The sequence below is a fragment of the Miniopterus natalensis genome, chromosome 11 (assembly GCF_054644295.1).
Source record: "Miniopterus natalensis isolate mMinNat1 chromosome 11, mMinNat1.hap1, whole genome shotgun sequence".
Classification (NCBI taxonomy): Eukaryota; Metazoa; Chordata; class Mammalia; order Chiroptera; family Miniopteridae; genus Miniopterus; species Miniopterus natalensis.
This window is the reverse complement of record NC_142091.1, coordinates 73,297,549-73,315,312: the sequence shown is the minus strand read 5'-3', so window position 1 is coordinate 73,315,312 and position 17,764 is coordinate 73,297,549.

The window sequence follows — 17,764 nt, the reverse complement described above, 5'->3', positions numbered from 1 at the left end:
TTATTAGGCTAATTTCTTAAAAGTCCTTGTATAATAGATACCTTTTGCTCCAGCAATAAAAAGAATAAACGAGAATAAGTTTGACAATCTCACTGGCAAACACTTACCTTCCCAACTATACAAAAAATTCATGATTATTATAAAAATCAATATGGAAGTTTCATATGGTAAGTGGTCAAAGAGGAAAAATGCAGATTGTGAATCAAGTGGTAAAATCGTTAGACTAGCCAGTAATTACAGAAATACAGGTTATGATTACTCAAGTACTTTTAAAAGTAGCAACAGATACTCATAGCATTGAATTTGGCAATGATTTCTTGGACGTGACACCAAAAGCACAGGTAACAAACGTAAAAATAGGTAAACACGGTCAGAGGACTTGAAAAGACATTTCTCCAAAGATACACAAATGGCCAACAAAGGTACGAAAAAATTCTCAACATCACTAATCATTAGGGAAATGCAAATAAGAACCACAACAAAATGTCACCTCACGCCCATTAGGATGGCTATTTTAAAAAGCAACAGGAAATAACAGGTATTAGTGAGCAGGAGAAGCGGAAGCCTTGCACACTTGGGAGTGTAAAATGGCGCGGCTACTATGGAAAACAGTGTGGCAGTTCCTCACAAAATGAAACAAACACCATGCAACCGAGCACTGCACTCTGGCATGTACCCCAAAGAACTGAAAGCAGAGTCTCAATGAAGGACTGCACGCCCATGTTCACAGCAGCATTAACAGTAACCAAAGGTGGGCGCAGCCCGAGCGTCCAGTGACGAAGGAACGGCGCACGCGCACAGGGGAGCGTTACTCAGCTCTTCACAAAGGAAGACATTTTTGACACGTGCTGCAACGTAGGGGCACCTAGGATATTATGCTAAGCGACATAGGCCGGTCGCAAAATACCGTACGATTCCACTTACTGAGAGGTGCCTAGAGCAGTCGCACCCATAGAAAGGAAAGTAGAACGGCGGTGCGGGCGGGGGCGGGGAAGGGAATGGGCAGCTTCATGGCTACTGAGTCTCAGTTTTACCAGGACAAGTTCAGAGCTTCGTTATAGTCACAACAGGGTAAATGCACTTGACGCTACTGAATTTATACTTAAAATGGTTAACATGGTAAATTTTATGTTGTCTCTTCCCACACGCTTTTTAGGAACTAGCAATAAAATACAAAGAACTTGCTGTTAGCAGCTGTGGAGGCGCCGATGGCGGAGGCAGAGGCCGGCCATAGAGACCTGAGCGCCAGCGGCGGTTCTAGAGCCACGCATGCGCAGTGACCGGCAACACCATCCGGAATCTATGTTCGCTGAGTTGACAGAAATGCTCAGAACAGCAGTCTAATGGTCAAAACCCTGATTACCACGTAACACTGACAAACACTGTGGATAAGCAGTGGCTGCTGGAGTAATGCAGTCATCCACTCAGGATTTCTTTTTTTAATCCTCACCCGGAGGATATTTTTTCCATTGCTTTTCAGAGGCAGTGGAAGAAAGAGAGAGAGAAACATCGATGTGAGAGACACATCGATTGGTTGCCTCCTGCATGTACCCTCACCAGGGCCAACCGAGGTACATGCCCTCGGCAGGAATTGAACCCAGGACCCTTCATTCTGTGGGCCGATGCTCCAACCACTGAGCCAAACCGGCCAGGGCCACTCAGGATCTCTTCTGAGGTCATGCACCCCTCCAGTGAGCTTCTCCTTCCCACAGAGAAATGTACACATACACAGTTCCAGAGTACTCAGACCCCTAGCAAGCCATCTATGAATTCTTGTGTAAGAATTAACAACCCAGAGAAAAAGCCACTTCTAATGTGTTTAGGACTATGTTGCTACAGAGAAATGTGAATGGAAACAAAATTAAAAACATGAACAGACTGGAATATACACACTGACGACCACTACAGAAGGCCCAGAGCAAGGCAGGCAGGCGGTGGAGGATGGGGAAAGGGATCAGGAGGAGGTGGCTAGATCTGAGGCTGGGCAATAATGAAAGGGAGTCCCTGTAAGCCTCGGTGAAAAGCGGCTGTGCCCAACACATATTTGTGACCCCTCTTCACAGACCAGGAAAACAGGCTCGGCGAGGTCAGTAACTTGCTCCCAGTCTAAAGCCGCCCAGTGGCCAAGTTAGGGAGTAGAGCCAGTTCTCTCTGCACCTGCTTTTGACACCTTACCATGCCCACTGCCACAGGTCCAAGTCAGTTAGGATGGAGAACAGGGAGCCACGGTGGAAAAACCACCAGGATCCCCCTAGGAGACAACACCCACCTGCTTGAAGGCGTTCTCCAGTGAACTGTCCACTGACAAGCCTCTTGGCTGACGAGACTCTCAGCCGCTCCAACATCTAGCCACAGGGAGGCAGCAGAGGGAGGAAGCAAGATCAGAGGCTCAAGCCTGCTGCCCCCAACACATAAACAGACCTCTCAATAGACTCCATCCAGTTGGATCACGTTTAAAAGTAAAAAAATGAAACCATACGAGTGCCACAGAAATTACAGATTAACATATATTCTTAGGGAGGGGGAAACCCAGACATAACACCAAGTGCAGAAACCACAAAGAATGACAAATTAACTGCAGAAAAACTATAATTTGTGTGTGTGTGAGACACATTTAAAAAAATGAAAAGGCAATCTACAAACTAGGAAAAATATTTGCATCAATATAACAAAAGAGTATTCATATTCTTAATATGTAATTACTTTTACTGAACAACCAATAAAACTGGAAGATACCATGTTTTCTAAAGGAGATTGTTTAAAGTGATACAGCCATACAATGGAACATTGTCACCATAAAAGGTGCTTTAAAACGACAAAAGATGCCCACTATATATTAAATGAAAAAGTTGCAGAACATAATTTACAGTATAACCCCATTTTATAAAAATAAGTACATCCTACGCATAGGAAAAACTCTAGAAGCAAATATACCAATGACAATCTTTAACGGAAGGTTACTGAGGTTTGTTTTTCAATTTTCGTACTTGTAAACCTTACAATAAACCCTTTTCACACATGAGAGTTACTTGAGAGTGAAGGCGGTACAGAGCTGAGGGCCCTGGAGAGTGGAGGCCCCAGCAGACAGCAGTGCCCTGCCCAGCAGGCGGTAAGGTGGGAGGTGGAGCAGGTGCCCTCAGCGGAGGAAGGTCGAGGCCACCCTCCCGGGACGCCACCTTCCTCTTAACATTTCCAGGCTGCATCAGTGTATTTTTATGCATTAAATGTGAACATTTAAAACATACCACAAATACCCATAAGCCTGTTTGGCATTTCATTTATGTCAGCACCACACACTGACAAATCCTGCTCAAAGCCAGAGGTCTTTCTTCTAGGGACTTAGGTGCACATGGAGATTAGCTGCCACATAAACAGTCCTAGGAGTCCCTAATGCCATGGTCAGTAAGACCAAGGCAGGGCGCCGACAGGGTGGGGTGGGGTAGGGCAGTTATGATCCAGTCTCCTCTCTGTAACACATGCCATTCCTGCAGTTCTTAGTGTGTCCAACCTGGGCACACAGAGGAGCCTCAACCAATACTTACTCTCAGGCTATTTTCCTTTTTAAAAGAACTTCCAAGTTCAACTTTTGCTACGCTTAGGTCCCATTACTTTTACTTTGTACCAGTCACCATCTTCTGCTTAATCGCCACAAGTCCACTGTATTTCAGTGTCCACTGTATTTCACCCACTGCCTCTGGGAGTTCAGAGGCAAGGCTGAAATCAGGCCTCTGCACGAGGACGCAGTAATTGTCAACCATCTTCAACACCTGTGACCATCCCACCTGAGCCAAGGATTACTGAGGGTAAGACAGGTAGGATGCTCCTGAGTCCAAAACCATCCGGCTGGGGTGAAGGCCAGGACGTCGGCACAGCCTTCAGCTGCCTGCTTTCTGCTCCTCGTATTAACAAGCCCCACGTCAAACCTCTCCCAATGCCAAACACACCCCTGTGGAGATACTGTCAGCCTGCCAGTTGTAAGAAACAGTACTGTTTACAGAGGTGTTTATAGCAGTTACCCTTTAAGGTTGGAAGCAAGATTTAATCATATAAAAAACAAGAAGAGAAGCACATTCTGGAAAGAGGGCGAAGCAGGTGGAGGGGGATTGGATAAAAGGCAAGGAAAAGGAGAGAGATAGGAAGGGGGGCCTAGATGGTTCTGGGGTAACAGGAAAGGGGTGGTGAGCAGGAAAAGGACCCTTGTACCTGCCCACGGTGGGGCACACTCTTGACAGCCATGAGCCCTGGATAGGTGGGCACACTGGCTTAACTAGTTTCTCAATAGCATACACGTGAGGGGTCACAGGACCGAAGAGGCAGGCAAACAAGACACTTGAGGGCAGCAGCCAGTCCCAGGGCAGCTCTCTGGAACTCCCCACCGGTTTGGGTCACAGCACAATACAAGGATTAGCTCCCAGGAGGAAATGCTGCCACTTCCCCATGTGGGGCCCAGAATCGGCTTCTACTCACACCCTTTGTATAGTCAGACTGTTTAGTACAGCTCTCACGCAACTAAGCCCAAACTCTTGTCATTCACCAAAAGGAAAAAGTTTAAGCCAAACTCGAGTAAGATGAGAATTACGTGCTTAAATCCAAATGCCAGGTACATTCCAGACTCCCAAAGACCCAAATATGGAAAACACATAGTACATTGTCCATTCTATTCTTAGACCATTTCCCCTAAGCAAATGGAAAGAAAAACAGGTCCTTTTTTTGACCACACCATTTGGAAATCTAACCAGGTAAAATTCCGGGATATTACAAAGTACTCCCCACACCCCTTTACTGAGCGGCGGGCAGTTTTCAATGCCATTCCATTCCACACTCCCAGCGAGCAGAGCCCAGCGCTGCCCAGCAGGCCCAGGCCCAGGCCCATCGGGCCCAGTTCTGAGGTCCCACCCTCTACTGAATGACCTATTATTTGGCACCGATGAAAAGTGAATTTAGGCTTAAATCTACAATATGAAGATACATTCAAATTAATTTATGAAGGTAACTTGATTTACAGAAAAGATTAAGGTAAAAAATATAGTAATACAACAATTCTAATGAGTTTAGAGCTCAAACTTTTATTAGGCTGTAATGAGGAAGAAAAATGATTAGTCACATACATGAGGCAACAGTACTTGTTCTTACCCCACCTATTTCCCATACATGCATTACTAATCCTTCTCAGTTGCAAGGACAGCAACTGTGTTATGCCCAAGTCTCTGGTTAAGAACGGAACTATCATGCCAACAAACTTTAAAACATTTTTTTTTTAAAACCCAGAAGACAAAAAAAAAAATCCCAAGGGCAAAAAGTAGTAGGGATTTAAAATTTCTAAAGTGAAATTTAAGGGGAAGAGAGACATAACAAATAGCCACTGGTGTACTTTACCAATTCAACAGATGCATCTCAAACAAGTGATAAAGCATTTTCAGACCCTCCCCTAAATTTTTACAATCAGACCACATTTAGCGAAGCCCCCACCGCATTTTGTTATTCCCCAAACTGATTTTGGCTGATAGTTCACCCCTCTAGTACTGGATCATTTAAAAAGCACAAACTTTCAAACTAAAGACATGATGGATTATAAACTATGACCTTGGTACATGAATTGTTTGCTACCAAATATTACAGTAATTTTACAGTGACCACAAAAGGTTATTTGGTTTTCCTTGTTACAGTGACTATGAAAACATAATAGTAAGGAAAAACTTGTTATTAATACTGACCACAAAGAAAAGACAAGCAAGCAATGTGTTTATAAGGCACAATGTTACATACAAAATCCTCTAGAAATCAGTTTTTCACTTTGCTTAGAATTTTCAATCACAAAATCTCAGCGAAAAATGAGTTATAAACCCAGAGGAGTAACCCAAAAGAGTACATCTAATCTAGTGTACACCAAAATCTCAAACTTAAATATTTTAAAAGCCCACAATTTGAGCATTTTAAGTCTTTTGTAAGACTCCACAGCTTCAGACAAACCACTTAAGAAGCTTGCAAAGCAGTGAAGGATGCTAATGCCCTGCTAAGGCAAGGTTGACGCCCATCTTTCAAGTGACTGACAGGTTGTATTACATCTTTTCAGCCTTCCCCACCTTCAGCAAAGCAAAACAATTTTGCTTTTCCCCCTGCACCGAGAGTTCTGAGTGCTTTAGAAAGTTCCCAAGGAACTTCTGTGCTTCCAAGCAACAATTCAACTAGCATGAACAATTTAATAATATTAGCTAACATTTTCTATGTCCACAAGCTCTATTAAATTCTCCAGAGCTCTGCCCACTGATGTTTTCTCTAGAGAATTCCCTTCAACCCACATTCCCTGCCACCCCCACCCTCTGCAATATAACCATCCCTCCCTCTCCCTTTTTTTCACCCCACCCCTCCCAGTACCAAGCCTGCCCTCCCTTTTTTCCCCCTAGAGAATTCCCTTCCACCCATTCCCTAAACCCCCCACCGTCTGCCATATAGCTAACCACCCCTCTTCCCTTTCCTCACCCCCCACCCCTCCCAATACCAGTGTGGAGCTGTGCCCTCTCCCTCCTACAACCCTCACCTCAGGGTCCTCCCATTTAAATGCCAAGATTATTTTGAAATCTAAACAAGTAAAATTCAAGTTAAAAAACAGAGCAAGATGAATCAAAGATCACTGCCCGTACCCAACCAATCCCTTCTCAGTCAGCAACGAAATTGCCCACACTAGACCTGCCATTTCTAACAGAATTTGGGGGTGACCAACTTGTACCCCCCCAGACTGCAGCACAATACAATCATCCCCCACCCCAATTTGCCTCATCCAAGCATTTGCCTAAGGCACTTCAAAACTGAACATTTCCCACAGTTATATCATCACACTAAGAATTCCTCCGACCACCGCACAGGCAAGAAGGTAGGTAGGTGGGTAGGTGAGAGGGTCACTGGGCTCCATCTGCAAGCTCCATCTACAAGGCATCACTCTGTGTTGCGGCATCAACGTTAAAATGTTCTACAGCTTAAAAATCTTCTGGAAGCAAGGTTCGTAGCAGAGAACTAGCATGACAGGAGGTTCAATACAGAAGATGCAGCATCTGAAAACCTCCACCCAAAAAAGGAGGGGTGCCTGCTGGCATTCATGTGCCCGGAGGTTGGTGCTCCAAGATCAAAATTCAAATAAACACATCTGCCGGTGGCCCGGACGCATCTGATTTGGACTTTAAGATTGCCCCCTCAGAAGCTCATCTGAAAGCTTTAAATGATGGCCTCCTGAATACAGGGCTTCCTGAGCAAGGCCTGGAAACACGACACTGGAGAGCTTCCTCCTCCTAAGACTGGAAATTCAATCTGCAGGCATCAATTTAGGCGAGCTCTCTCCTTCAGGGTCTCCCCTCCTGCTCTGCTACGACTCACAGGCCAGGGGCTCCATGTCTCCTGGTGCCATCTGATCGCCATGATGAACGCTATAACAAACCACGGTCCATGAGGCACTTTGTAACTTTCAGCTGGTACCATCGCTGCGGGCCCGCCCAAGGGTGCACATTCAGTCCCCACCCTCTCCACCAGCAAGCAACACCAACCCGCCCCACCCAGAGTCTCGGCAGGGAGAGCCTTTCCTCCAAGATTACCAACTATACCGACTCCAACAGGGCTTTCAGCGACTGTCCCAGGCTTACCAGGTTACCAGAAGCATTGTTTTAAGTGAAAGGACAACCTCGAGAGAGTTAAGGGGAGGAGGAGGGGGCAGTGAGCTCACAGGAGAGGTTAGCACCGAACCTAGAGGAAAGTCCAAGGGGAGCACTGCCACCTGGAAAATAAAGCGTGGGTCAATTTTGTCCCGAAAGACACACATCCTGCCTCAGCAGCCCCACCTGGCCGACACTGCAGGCGCCACACCAGGAACCTCTCAGGGTGGCACCTACCTCCTGAGTCACTCCTTACACCACCCTCACTGCCGACCAGGGGTCTGGCCTCACACCCAGGCCTGAGTTCCACCAGACTGGGCCTGGCCCCGGCCAGCCAGAGTTACATACCACCCTGGGCCAGAGCCGACAGCCCGGCGGCGAAGCTAAGTTCAATTCCACAAGACCAGGCCTCCTCCCCAGGCGAGTTCACAACCCTCAGTCTGGAAAAAAAGGGGGCTGCTGGTACTGACACGGTCAAGGCCCGCCCTCCCAGCCCGCACCCACTGCCTTCCTCCCTGGCCATCTTCAGGGCGTCAGCGGGCCAGCTCCACCTGGCCTCCAGCAAGGGTGCGAGACCCTGTCGCCGCCCCCCTCGCGGAGGTGGCCGCCCCCTCCCCCAGGCAGCAGCGCCAGCCTGGGCTGGGGGGTTGCCGCCCGCCCTCGGGTGCTGCGGGCCCTGTCACCGCGGCTGCGGCCGGGACAGCTTCCCCCAGATCGAGGCCCCCCCTTAGCCCTCCCTCCCGGCCCCCCGCGTCCCCGGCCTCGTCGAGCGAGGCCATCCTCCCCCTCTGCCCCTAAGGCCCTGCACTGCCCGCTTCCTCCCGCGCAGCTGGGCCCGCCGCCCTCCCTGCCGCTAACTCCTGTGGCCAGGTCACAACTTTTTTGCTTTTATAGCCCCGGCCGCGTCACCCAGGGCATTACTCAGCGGGACGATTCCTCCACTGTCACCGGAAAAAAGTCCGCCCCGCCCAAGGAGACAAGTGGGGCGGTGCTCGGTCACCCGGGGCGACCCCCCCCCAGCTGTGCTTCGTGAGATGAGGCGATGTCAAGGTCACACACACTTGGGAGGCGGACTCCACGGGGGGGGGGTCCTCCAGGGGAGGTGGGGGTGGGGGTCCCACCCTTCCCAGAGAGGAGCGAGGTGGGGGCGCGGCCGCTCTCCCGCTGGGGCGACGGAGACTGAGGAGGTCGCCTCAGGTCACTCCGCCCCAAGCAGTCTGGAAGAAGGGCCGGCAAAGCGTCTGGAAAATTCCAGGAGGCGGCGGAGGGATCTCTGCAGAGGACGCGTCACTGAGGAGGCAGCAGCGCGTGACTCCGCGGGCGGCGGCCCGGCCTTGTGAGCGCCGGTGACGTCAGCGCCCCGGCGCGCGGGTGGGGGCGGGGCGGCCCGAGGTCGGCGGCGCGGGGAGAAGGCCCCCGCCCCCGCCAGCTGCCCGCGGCGGCCACGAGAGAACCGCGCCCGCAGCTGTGCTCAGAGGGGTCCCGGGAAAGAAACCCTGCTGTGATCTTATTTTAGAAATGGTTGGGAGCCAGGAGGTTAAAAAGCTCAGCCCCGAATCGCCACAGTAGCTGAGGGGTGTGCGCCGTGGTTCTCTTACGCTCTGTGGCCAGGGCCTGGAAGTCTGAAGTATTTCATAAGAAAAGCTATTCCGGCCTGGACAGAATACTTAGGGATTGTTCATTATTAAGTGGGAAAAGCCAGTTGCAAAGTAACAAAAAGATCTTGTTTGTGCACAAAACAGAATCTGTAATTGTGGGGCAACAAGACCCATAGAGTATATTCAACCCATTTTATTTCTAGATTGGGGCGTGGGAGAAAATTAAATTTAAAAAAACACTAATTTGGCTCTAGCCAGTCTGGCAAAGTGGTTAGAGCATCGGCAGACAGAAGGGTCCTGGGTTCGATTTTGATCAAGGGCACATACCTCCGTTGCAGGCTTGGCCCCGTAGGGACTCGTGATGTGTCTCTCTCACGTCTGTGTTTCTCTCTCTCCTCCCTTCCACTCTCTCTGAAAAGCAATAGAAAAAAAATACCCTCGGGAGGGTTAAAAAAATTAATAAAAATATAAAAAACTAATTTGTCCAGGGCTGTTTACAGCCTGTTTTGGACCTCAGGGAGTCCGTCTGACGCCTGCTGGGGGCACTGCCTGTGGGGCGCCCACAGGAAGCAGGCCCCCCAACCTGGGTCTCCTAAAGCAGAGGCACAAGCAAAGGAGTGAACCCTGTCCCCTCCCCCAGGCAGGTGCTGGGTGCTTGGTGCGGATATTGAAAAGGGTCCTTGGCATCTCCTGTGCCAATGAGTGAGGAGGAACCACAGCCTGGGACCTTCCATGTGGCACAGCTCTGGCCCCCTGAAGTATAGGGTGGAAAAAGGACAGTGGTCAGAGTAACCAGAACTGAGAATGGCCTCGGGCTAACTGCCAGGTAGTTTCCTCCCAGGGTAACCACCCACACCCCAAACAAAACCACCTCTGACAACAGGCCTCCTTGGCAACCAGAGGGAAACTGGGGCAGATTTTTCCCCCTTGTCTCTGCAAGATGGCATCTGCGGGCAGGGCTGGGCCCAGCTGCCGAACCCTCCCCCTCCCCCTGCTTCTCGGAAAACTGATGACTCTCATGTGACACTGGGCACTGAGGCTGAGTATGCAGCAAGCCCAGGCATGTTCTCCCTGGCTACTTAGCCACACTCTTCTGCCAGGGAGAGATTACGGCAGCTCACCCTTCTCCGAGGTCTTGTCCTGGCAACATTTTCACGGGTGGGCTGGGGAGACTTGGCTTGAAAGAACAACGTGGAAGAAGGGAATTGCCTGTTAGAATGCTCCAGAAAGCTGGTAAATGTTTATAATACCAAGCAAGTGCCTTCCCTGCTGTGTCACTGTCCCAGGCTGGGGAGTCAGTCCTTTATTGATTTGCAAGGCGCCTGAGAGTCGGCAGTCACTGCTGTGGCTGCTTCCCCGGCCCAACCTGATGTGTCAGCTTGCTGCTCTCACCTCTGGTCTGTCTCCACATATCACCCCCACACCCCAGAAACTAACTAGCTTAGATTTTATTTTTCAAAAGAGTAGATGTAGGTGGAATTAGCAACACGAAAAGCTCGAGGATTCCACCAAGCTTAGGGCTCCCCACTGTGAAAGGAAGTAGGACCCGCGTTTGTGCCCTGTGTCTGGAGCTGCCTCAGTCACACATTTCCAAGGACAACTTGGCAGTTTCAGAGGGTCCTTGTTGAGACGCTCTCCTGGCCTCCGAACTGGGCACAGCTAGTTTTCTTTGGGAAAGGAATGTGTTTGAAGAGAGATGAAATGAGGGTAGAAAACCACACAGGGACATCTCTGTCCTGCGTTGGGGGGTGGGGAGGCAAGGCGGCTCGCAGTGCTCTGCCCTTTTCTCTACAAATAAGGCTAAAGATCCCTCCACCCTGGCAGAGGGAGAGAGCAGGGCCTCTGTGTGTCAGCAGATTTCTCTAGATCAAAACAAGCTGTTCCAGGAAACAGCAGTAAACAGGACTTGGGTTCCTGGGTGGGGCTGGGCGGAGATGGGCCCGCCCTACCTGGGTGGGAGCAAAGGCCGCTGGTTCCTGGCAGCCCACTCTCACTTAGGGGCTCAGGGTTGGGGGAGGGGGGGCAGCAAAGGGCCCCCAGGCAACATCCAGGTTTCAGGGTTAGGGCCTAGACTCCAAGTCCTTTCTCATGCCATGGCTGCCTCCCCATCTTGTTCTGAAGTCACCTCAGCTCTGTTGTTTCCAAACACACACCAGCCCAGGAAAGGACCCAGATTTCCTACAGGAGCCCCTGGAAAAGGGAGAGAAGAGGGGTGGGAAAAGGGTGGTACTTCAGCTTCACACCAAGAGCAGGGCAAGGACAGTGTTGCTCCGCCACTCAGTGCGCCAGACCTCCACCCTGTCCCCCATGGGTCCATTTCCAGAGCTGTGGCCTAGGTCACCTTGGGCTCTCGACTCACAGGAGACCCTCAGCTGGGTGTTGTGAGCCATGAGGCCCCCTCTGAACCCTGAGGCCCCTGTGAGCCATGAGGCCCCCTCTGAACCCTGAGGCCCCTGTGAGCCATGAGGCCCCCTCTGAACCCTGAGGCCCCTGTGAGCCATGAGGCCCCCTCTGAACCCTGAGGCCCCTGTGAGCCATGAGGCCCGCTCTGAACCTTGAGGCCCCTCCCTGGTCTTGCCCTGAGTCAGGAAACTGCACAGTCACCGTGTGCTGGCTGCTGGCCTGGAGCCCTTCCTGTCTGCTTGCCTCCTCACAGCAGCTCAAGCAGAACAGCAACCTGGACCTGGGCCCCCAGCCCCCAGCCCCCAGCGGCCTCTCCAGCCCTGGCAGGGGCTGGGCCTCAGCCTGGGCTCCAGCCAGTTGGCCGCCACCTCACAGCACACCCCTAACCCCTTGCAGCCCTGCTTTCCTTCCTCATTCCACTTCCTAATTCTGAGTATTGTTTTGCCTGCAGGATGCACTGGCCCCTGGCCCAGCCCTCCCTCATCTCCTTCAGGCCTCTGCCCAGAGGTCACCTCAGAGCCCTACCCCACCAGGACTTGAGCTCCTGCAGGAAGGGCTGTCCATCTGTTTTGTCTTCCACTGGATCTCTGTGCCTGGCAGTCCCTGGTGTGTTCCTGGCACAAAGTGAACCTTGGGAAATGTGTTGACCAAATTGATCTATGTTTTGTAAAGGTCACTCTGTCCACTACCAGGTCTCAGTAACCAGTTGTGCTATTTGTGGACCTAAGCATCTGCCCCATAAACTCCATGATGGGCTCTGACCTGGGGGCCTGTCCAGCCCTGGGCTCCCAGGTCAGCAGACAAGGAGACTGGCTGCACCCTGAGGACGGGGGCCCAGAATCTCACGGGGAATGTCTGGGGTGGAGAAGGGAACCAAAGCTGGCAGAAGGCATTTGAGGGAGAGGGTGTGGAGGGTGGACACTCCCCAGACCCTGGTTTATTAAGCAGAAGAGGAGGTGGGCCAACCCACCAGCATTTCACGCTTCCATTTTCTTGTCCCACCTGGGCCAAAAAGAGGTAGGGGAAGCTGGGCATCCTAAACTAGGAGAGGACTTCTCACATATTTGACCCATGTCTCCCCTGAGGATCGCAGGGCCTGTGGACTCTGGGTCCCTCATGCCCTTTCCTGGCCACTTTCAGGGCAGATCCAATTGGGGTCCTCTCCCCTTCTAGGGCCAGGCCCCCAGGAAATACATTTGATGGTGTCAGTTCCCTGCATCCATATCTCCAGGACTCCCTGCCACATACACTCCCTACCTCCTGGGCATCAGGCCTTCAGTGCCCCAGCCCTACTGACCCCCTCCCTCAAGTCCCCTGAACCCTGCCCAAACTGGCCTCCTGCCTGGAGCCAGCTCTGCCCTTCTGCCAGGTCCTTCATTGGCTCACGGTCACCTTCCTATGTCCTGAAGCCTCTGCTCCTAAGTACTCAGCAGATCCACCTGTCCCTCCACCATGCCAAGCACCTGTGTCCTTGCTCCCCAGCTTCCAGGAGAGGGAAGGCCTGTGGAATGAGGGACCTGGTCCCCCAAGCCTTGCCTCCTTACAGTGGCCCCCAGACCTCCTAGGTCCTCTTGTTTTGGACTAAGCAAGTCCCAGCTTTCATAGACCACCTTTTGGCCTGTGCCCACCTTGTCAGCCTCTCCCCAAGCCCTACACACAAGGAATCCTGGCCTAGCGACAGCTCCTCTGGGCAGGGAGCTGCACTGGTGCTGACACCCCACCATCTTCCACCCCTAGGTTCCCACAGCCCCCAAGAAACCCTCTCCTTCTTGAGGCCCCGCCTGCAGCCCCCACTGCCAGAGCCTCCCACTTCTCTTGGGTTCCTGTCTATGGTCAATCCTCTGGTCTGAGCCTTGTTGGCCTCAGACATTCACCCCCCTTGGAGCACTAGTTGCTCAGACTGTCCCCAAGCCTCTTCTGCTCTGTCCTCTGAAGGAGCATTTTCTGCTCTGATTCCCCTTGGCCTAGCTGAGTGGCATTCGTGAGTGAGGTGTGCATGGCACCAGGGCTTCTACAGGGAGAGCAGGAACCCTCTGAAAGGTTCCTTCCCTGAGGCTGCTGACCTTGACACTGAGGAAGGCCTGTGCTGGCACTGGCCCAGAATGTCAACAGTCACCACCACCCTCTCCACCAAATGCCAAGGTCAAATGGGCAAGAGACACAGAGGTCCTAGGGGAGAGCTGGGACTATTATTACCCTTCCTCTTGCAAATTACATTTGTGACAAGTAGTTTAAAATAGCTGGAGGGCTCAGTGTGGGTGGAGGAGGGAGGTGCAGAGAGGGGCCTGCCCAGCGGGAAGGGGATCTCCTGTGGGCTCAGGGTGAAGCAGGAGGGAGATGAGTAGTCCCAGGGTGTGCTCACCCACATCCTGGATTCTCCCAAATAACTCTAGTTTTAATATTTTGACTCAGTTGTCATTTCTCAAGAAAAAAAATTCCAAAGCAGAACCTGTTCTCAGAACATGGATCCTGGTGTGGGTCCCCTCCCCAAATGAGGAACCTAGGGGAAGCCTGTAGCTGGCGCTCTTGGAGGCCGGACTCGCCCCTCGTGGACAGGAGGAAGGTGGGGCGCCAGGAGCCAGGGCGCACGCAGCGAGGATGCGGACACGCCCCGCCCGACCCAGCGCCCCCCGTGCCGCCCGGGTTCCTCCCGCGGCGCAGCCGGGCGGGCGGTGCGGGCTCGCGGCCGGGGGGGAGGGGGGGGGGGGAGACCTGGCGGGGAAAGGGCGGGCTTGGCTGCCCCCTGCTGGCCGACGCGGGAGCGGCAACTTGCGGCAGAGGCCGCGGCCCACTCTCCCGCCCTCCCGGTCTCGGCCGGGTCAGGGCACGGAAACCGCGGGCGCCAGACTCGCTGCTTAAACCTGAAGTCGTGACCCGGGCCTGCGCTGCCGCCTGTTCCCGGTGAGGCCGGGTACGCTGCCTGCCTCCTCGGAACTGCGGGGCTGGGCTGGACACGGAGAAAGCCAGGTGGCTCCCAGGTGGCTCCCAGGTGGCTCCCAGGTGGCTCCCAGGTGCTGAGCGGTGCGTGACCCAGCCCAGCCCCGCCGCAGCGATAATGGGCCTGCGTGTTGACCGGTCAGTGACCTCTGCTACCTGAAGTATTAGGGGTGTCTGGGAGCCATGAAGACCCTGTCCCACTGCCCTGACCCCTGTCGGCAGTCTCGGCAGGACCTCCTCCGCTGGGGCCCTCCCGAGCCAGGTGCTGGCTGAGCCAGGCCCAGCGAGCCAGGCTGGCGGGGTGACCACTCCTGCTTCTCCATGCAACCCAAGGGCAGCTGGTATTTTAAAACACCCTTTGATGCATTTATGTTTTAATTTATTTTTTAAAGATTTCATGGTTTTTTTCCCTCACCTGAGGATTTTTTTTTTGTTTTTTTTCTCTTTTTTTTTTTTTTTAGAGAGAGAGAGAGAAACACTGATGTCTCTCACACTCACCCCAACTGGGTATCGAACCCGCAAACTAGGTATGTGCCCTGACCAGGAATCGAACCCACAACCTTTCGATGCATGGGAGAACGCTCCAACCAACTGGCCCACCTGGCCAAGGCGACCTTTGATGCATTTAAAAAGCCTCAAAGAAGACCAAGATGACAAACCATTAGGATGGCATTATGGGTTGAATTGTGTCCCCCCAATAAAGCCATGTTGAAGCCCTAACCCTCAGTACCTCAGAATGTGACTGTAGCTGGAAATAGGGTCATTGCAGGTATAGTTAGTGAGGATGAAGTGGAGTAGGTGGGGCCCTAATCCACGATGACGGGGTCCTTGTGAGAAGATGGCCATGTGCGGACAGACACCCACAGGGAGGAGCCATGTGACGATGAGGGCAGGGGTTGGGTTTCGCAGCTGCATGCCAAGGAATGCCATGGACTGCCGGCGAAACACCAGAAGCCGGGAGAGGCAGGAGGGCCCCCTGCAGCCTCAGAGAGAGCTTGGCCCTGCCTACACCTTGGTTGCGGCCTCCAGAACTGCGAGACAATCCATTTTTGTTGTTTTAAGCCCCCCCTCCCCCCATTTGTAGTACTCTGTTAAGGCAGCTCCAGGAAACTGATGCAGGCGGGAACGAAGGGAGCATGAAAGTGAGGCCTCTGGAACATCGTATGGGGTGACTGAATGAAGCTGATGAAACCACACCCAGATGCAGCCACTGAAGGCCACAGATGCTTTCATATCTGTCACTCAATGTCACCTGCAACATCATAAAGCAGAGGCGATTGTCCCCACTTCACAGATGAAGAAACCGGGCTCAGAGAGCTGACTTTTGATTCCACAGTCAGGAGCACCTGCCAGCCACCTCCCTGCCTCTGCAAACAGGTGCCATTGCTTATAGGTGTGTGCAAAACACCACCGTGGGAGTGTGGAGATTAGACAGGCGTCACTCCTCCCCAGACCTGAAGCTGCACGTATTAGGACCATCCCCATTTTAAAGAAGAGGAAATGGAAGCCCAGACAGGTGATATAAGTTGCCTAAGGCTACACAGCAGGCGAGAGGAGTTAAACAAGGAAAGGGTCTTGGCCTCCAGGAGAGCAGGTCTGTTGGGGGGGGGGCGGGGGAGACCAGTCCGTTCCCAGAGAAGGGCCAGTCCAGTCTAACAGTGAAGGGGATGTGGGCTGGTGGTAGCTGGGCAGCCAAGGTCGGGAGGGAGTTGAGGAGTGAGTGCCAAGTAAAGGCCCAGAGGTGAAAGATTGCAGGTGTGTTCTAGAAACAAGTGGAGCCAGTAATGTTCTGGGTTTAGAGTCCTCTTTAAGAAAAACAATTTTTATTTATTTTAAATATATCTTTATTGATTTCAGAGAGAGGAAAGGAGAGGGAGAGAGAGAGAGAAACATCAATGATGAGAGAGTCATTGATTGAACCCACAACCCGGGCATGTGCCCTGACCAGGAATCGAACCCCGATCCCCTGGATCCTAGGTTGGTGCTCAACCGCTGAGCCAAGCCCGGCTGGGCAAGAAAAACAATTTTTAAATCCTACTTTTGCAAATTCTACAAAACCATTGAACACACTGCTGAGCCCTTCCAGGGCCTTGGAAGGGCTCCTGCAAAGGGGAGGGCCCTGAAGCTTGCCCTCCTTTCATGCCGGGTGACTCAGTCTCAGTGTGAGGAGGAGTGGGGACGGGTGGGGGTGGGATCCTAGTTTCTGATGCTGATCCCCTGCTCGGAGCCTGGATTCGGGCTGGTGCTACCTCTTGGGGATTCGTAAACTAGGGCCCAGCCTTGGGTACCACAGTGCAGGCAGAGTGCTCCAGAGACCAGGAAGCGGCTCCCAGGGACCTTTCAGCAGCCACCTGACAGGAAGAGCAGGGCTCCCCAGAGGGACCTGGTTCCCAGTTGGGCTCCCTCCTGCTTTGGCCATCTCAGGGTGCCAGGAATTGGGGTCCTGGGCTGCAGGCCTGCAGAGAACAAACTGAGAGGCCTCCCTCAGCGCCCAGCCCCTCACCCCACCTGCTGGCTCCCTCTACAGGCCACAATGGGTGGTTTCTAGGGGGTCAGCTCGTCTCTCCCCAGCTGAGCCTGGAGCACCTGGCTGTGGCCAGCACACAAGCAGAGCAGTGAAGGCTGAACTGAGCCTAGAACTGGGGGGGGGGCGGCACATATAGTTTGGTGGTCGGGGTGGGCAGTGTCCTCTCCTCTCCTCTCCTTCCCTGCAGTGCTGGGCAGGCACAGAGAGCACAGAGGCCCTCTGTGGAGGAGAGCCCGTTGAAGACTAAAATGGTGTATGTATGTGTGGCAGGGGAGACACTTTCTGAATTTATGCTCCAAGAAACAACTGGGCAGAGGTGGAGACTGGGCTGTGGTCCTGGGGAGGAAGCCAGGGCAGAGCGAGCCACAGAAAGGGTACGCCGGGAGCAGAAGATCCTCCATGGTGTTGGGAGGGGTCCCCCACTCAGCCTGAGCCTGCACACAGACAAGCAGCCACTCCTGCTCACCTGGCCACCAGTGCAGGGGGTGCAAGGGGGCCTGGTCAGAGGTGGGCAGAAAGGAGGTAAATGTCGCCGGCCTAGAGCACAAAGCAGGGAGGGCCGCAGTGAAAGGGGTGGTGTGGTAGGCACAAGAAGCCGGTGTCCTCATTGGGGAGAAAAAGGGACATCTGTAATATTTTAAACAAAAAAAGAAAAGAAA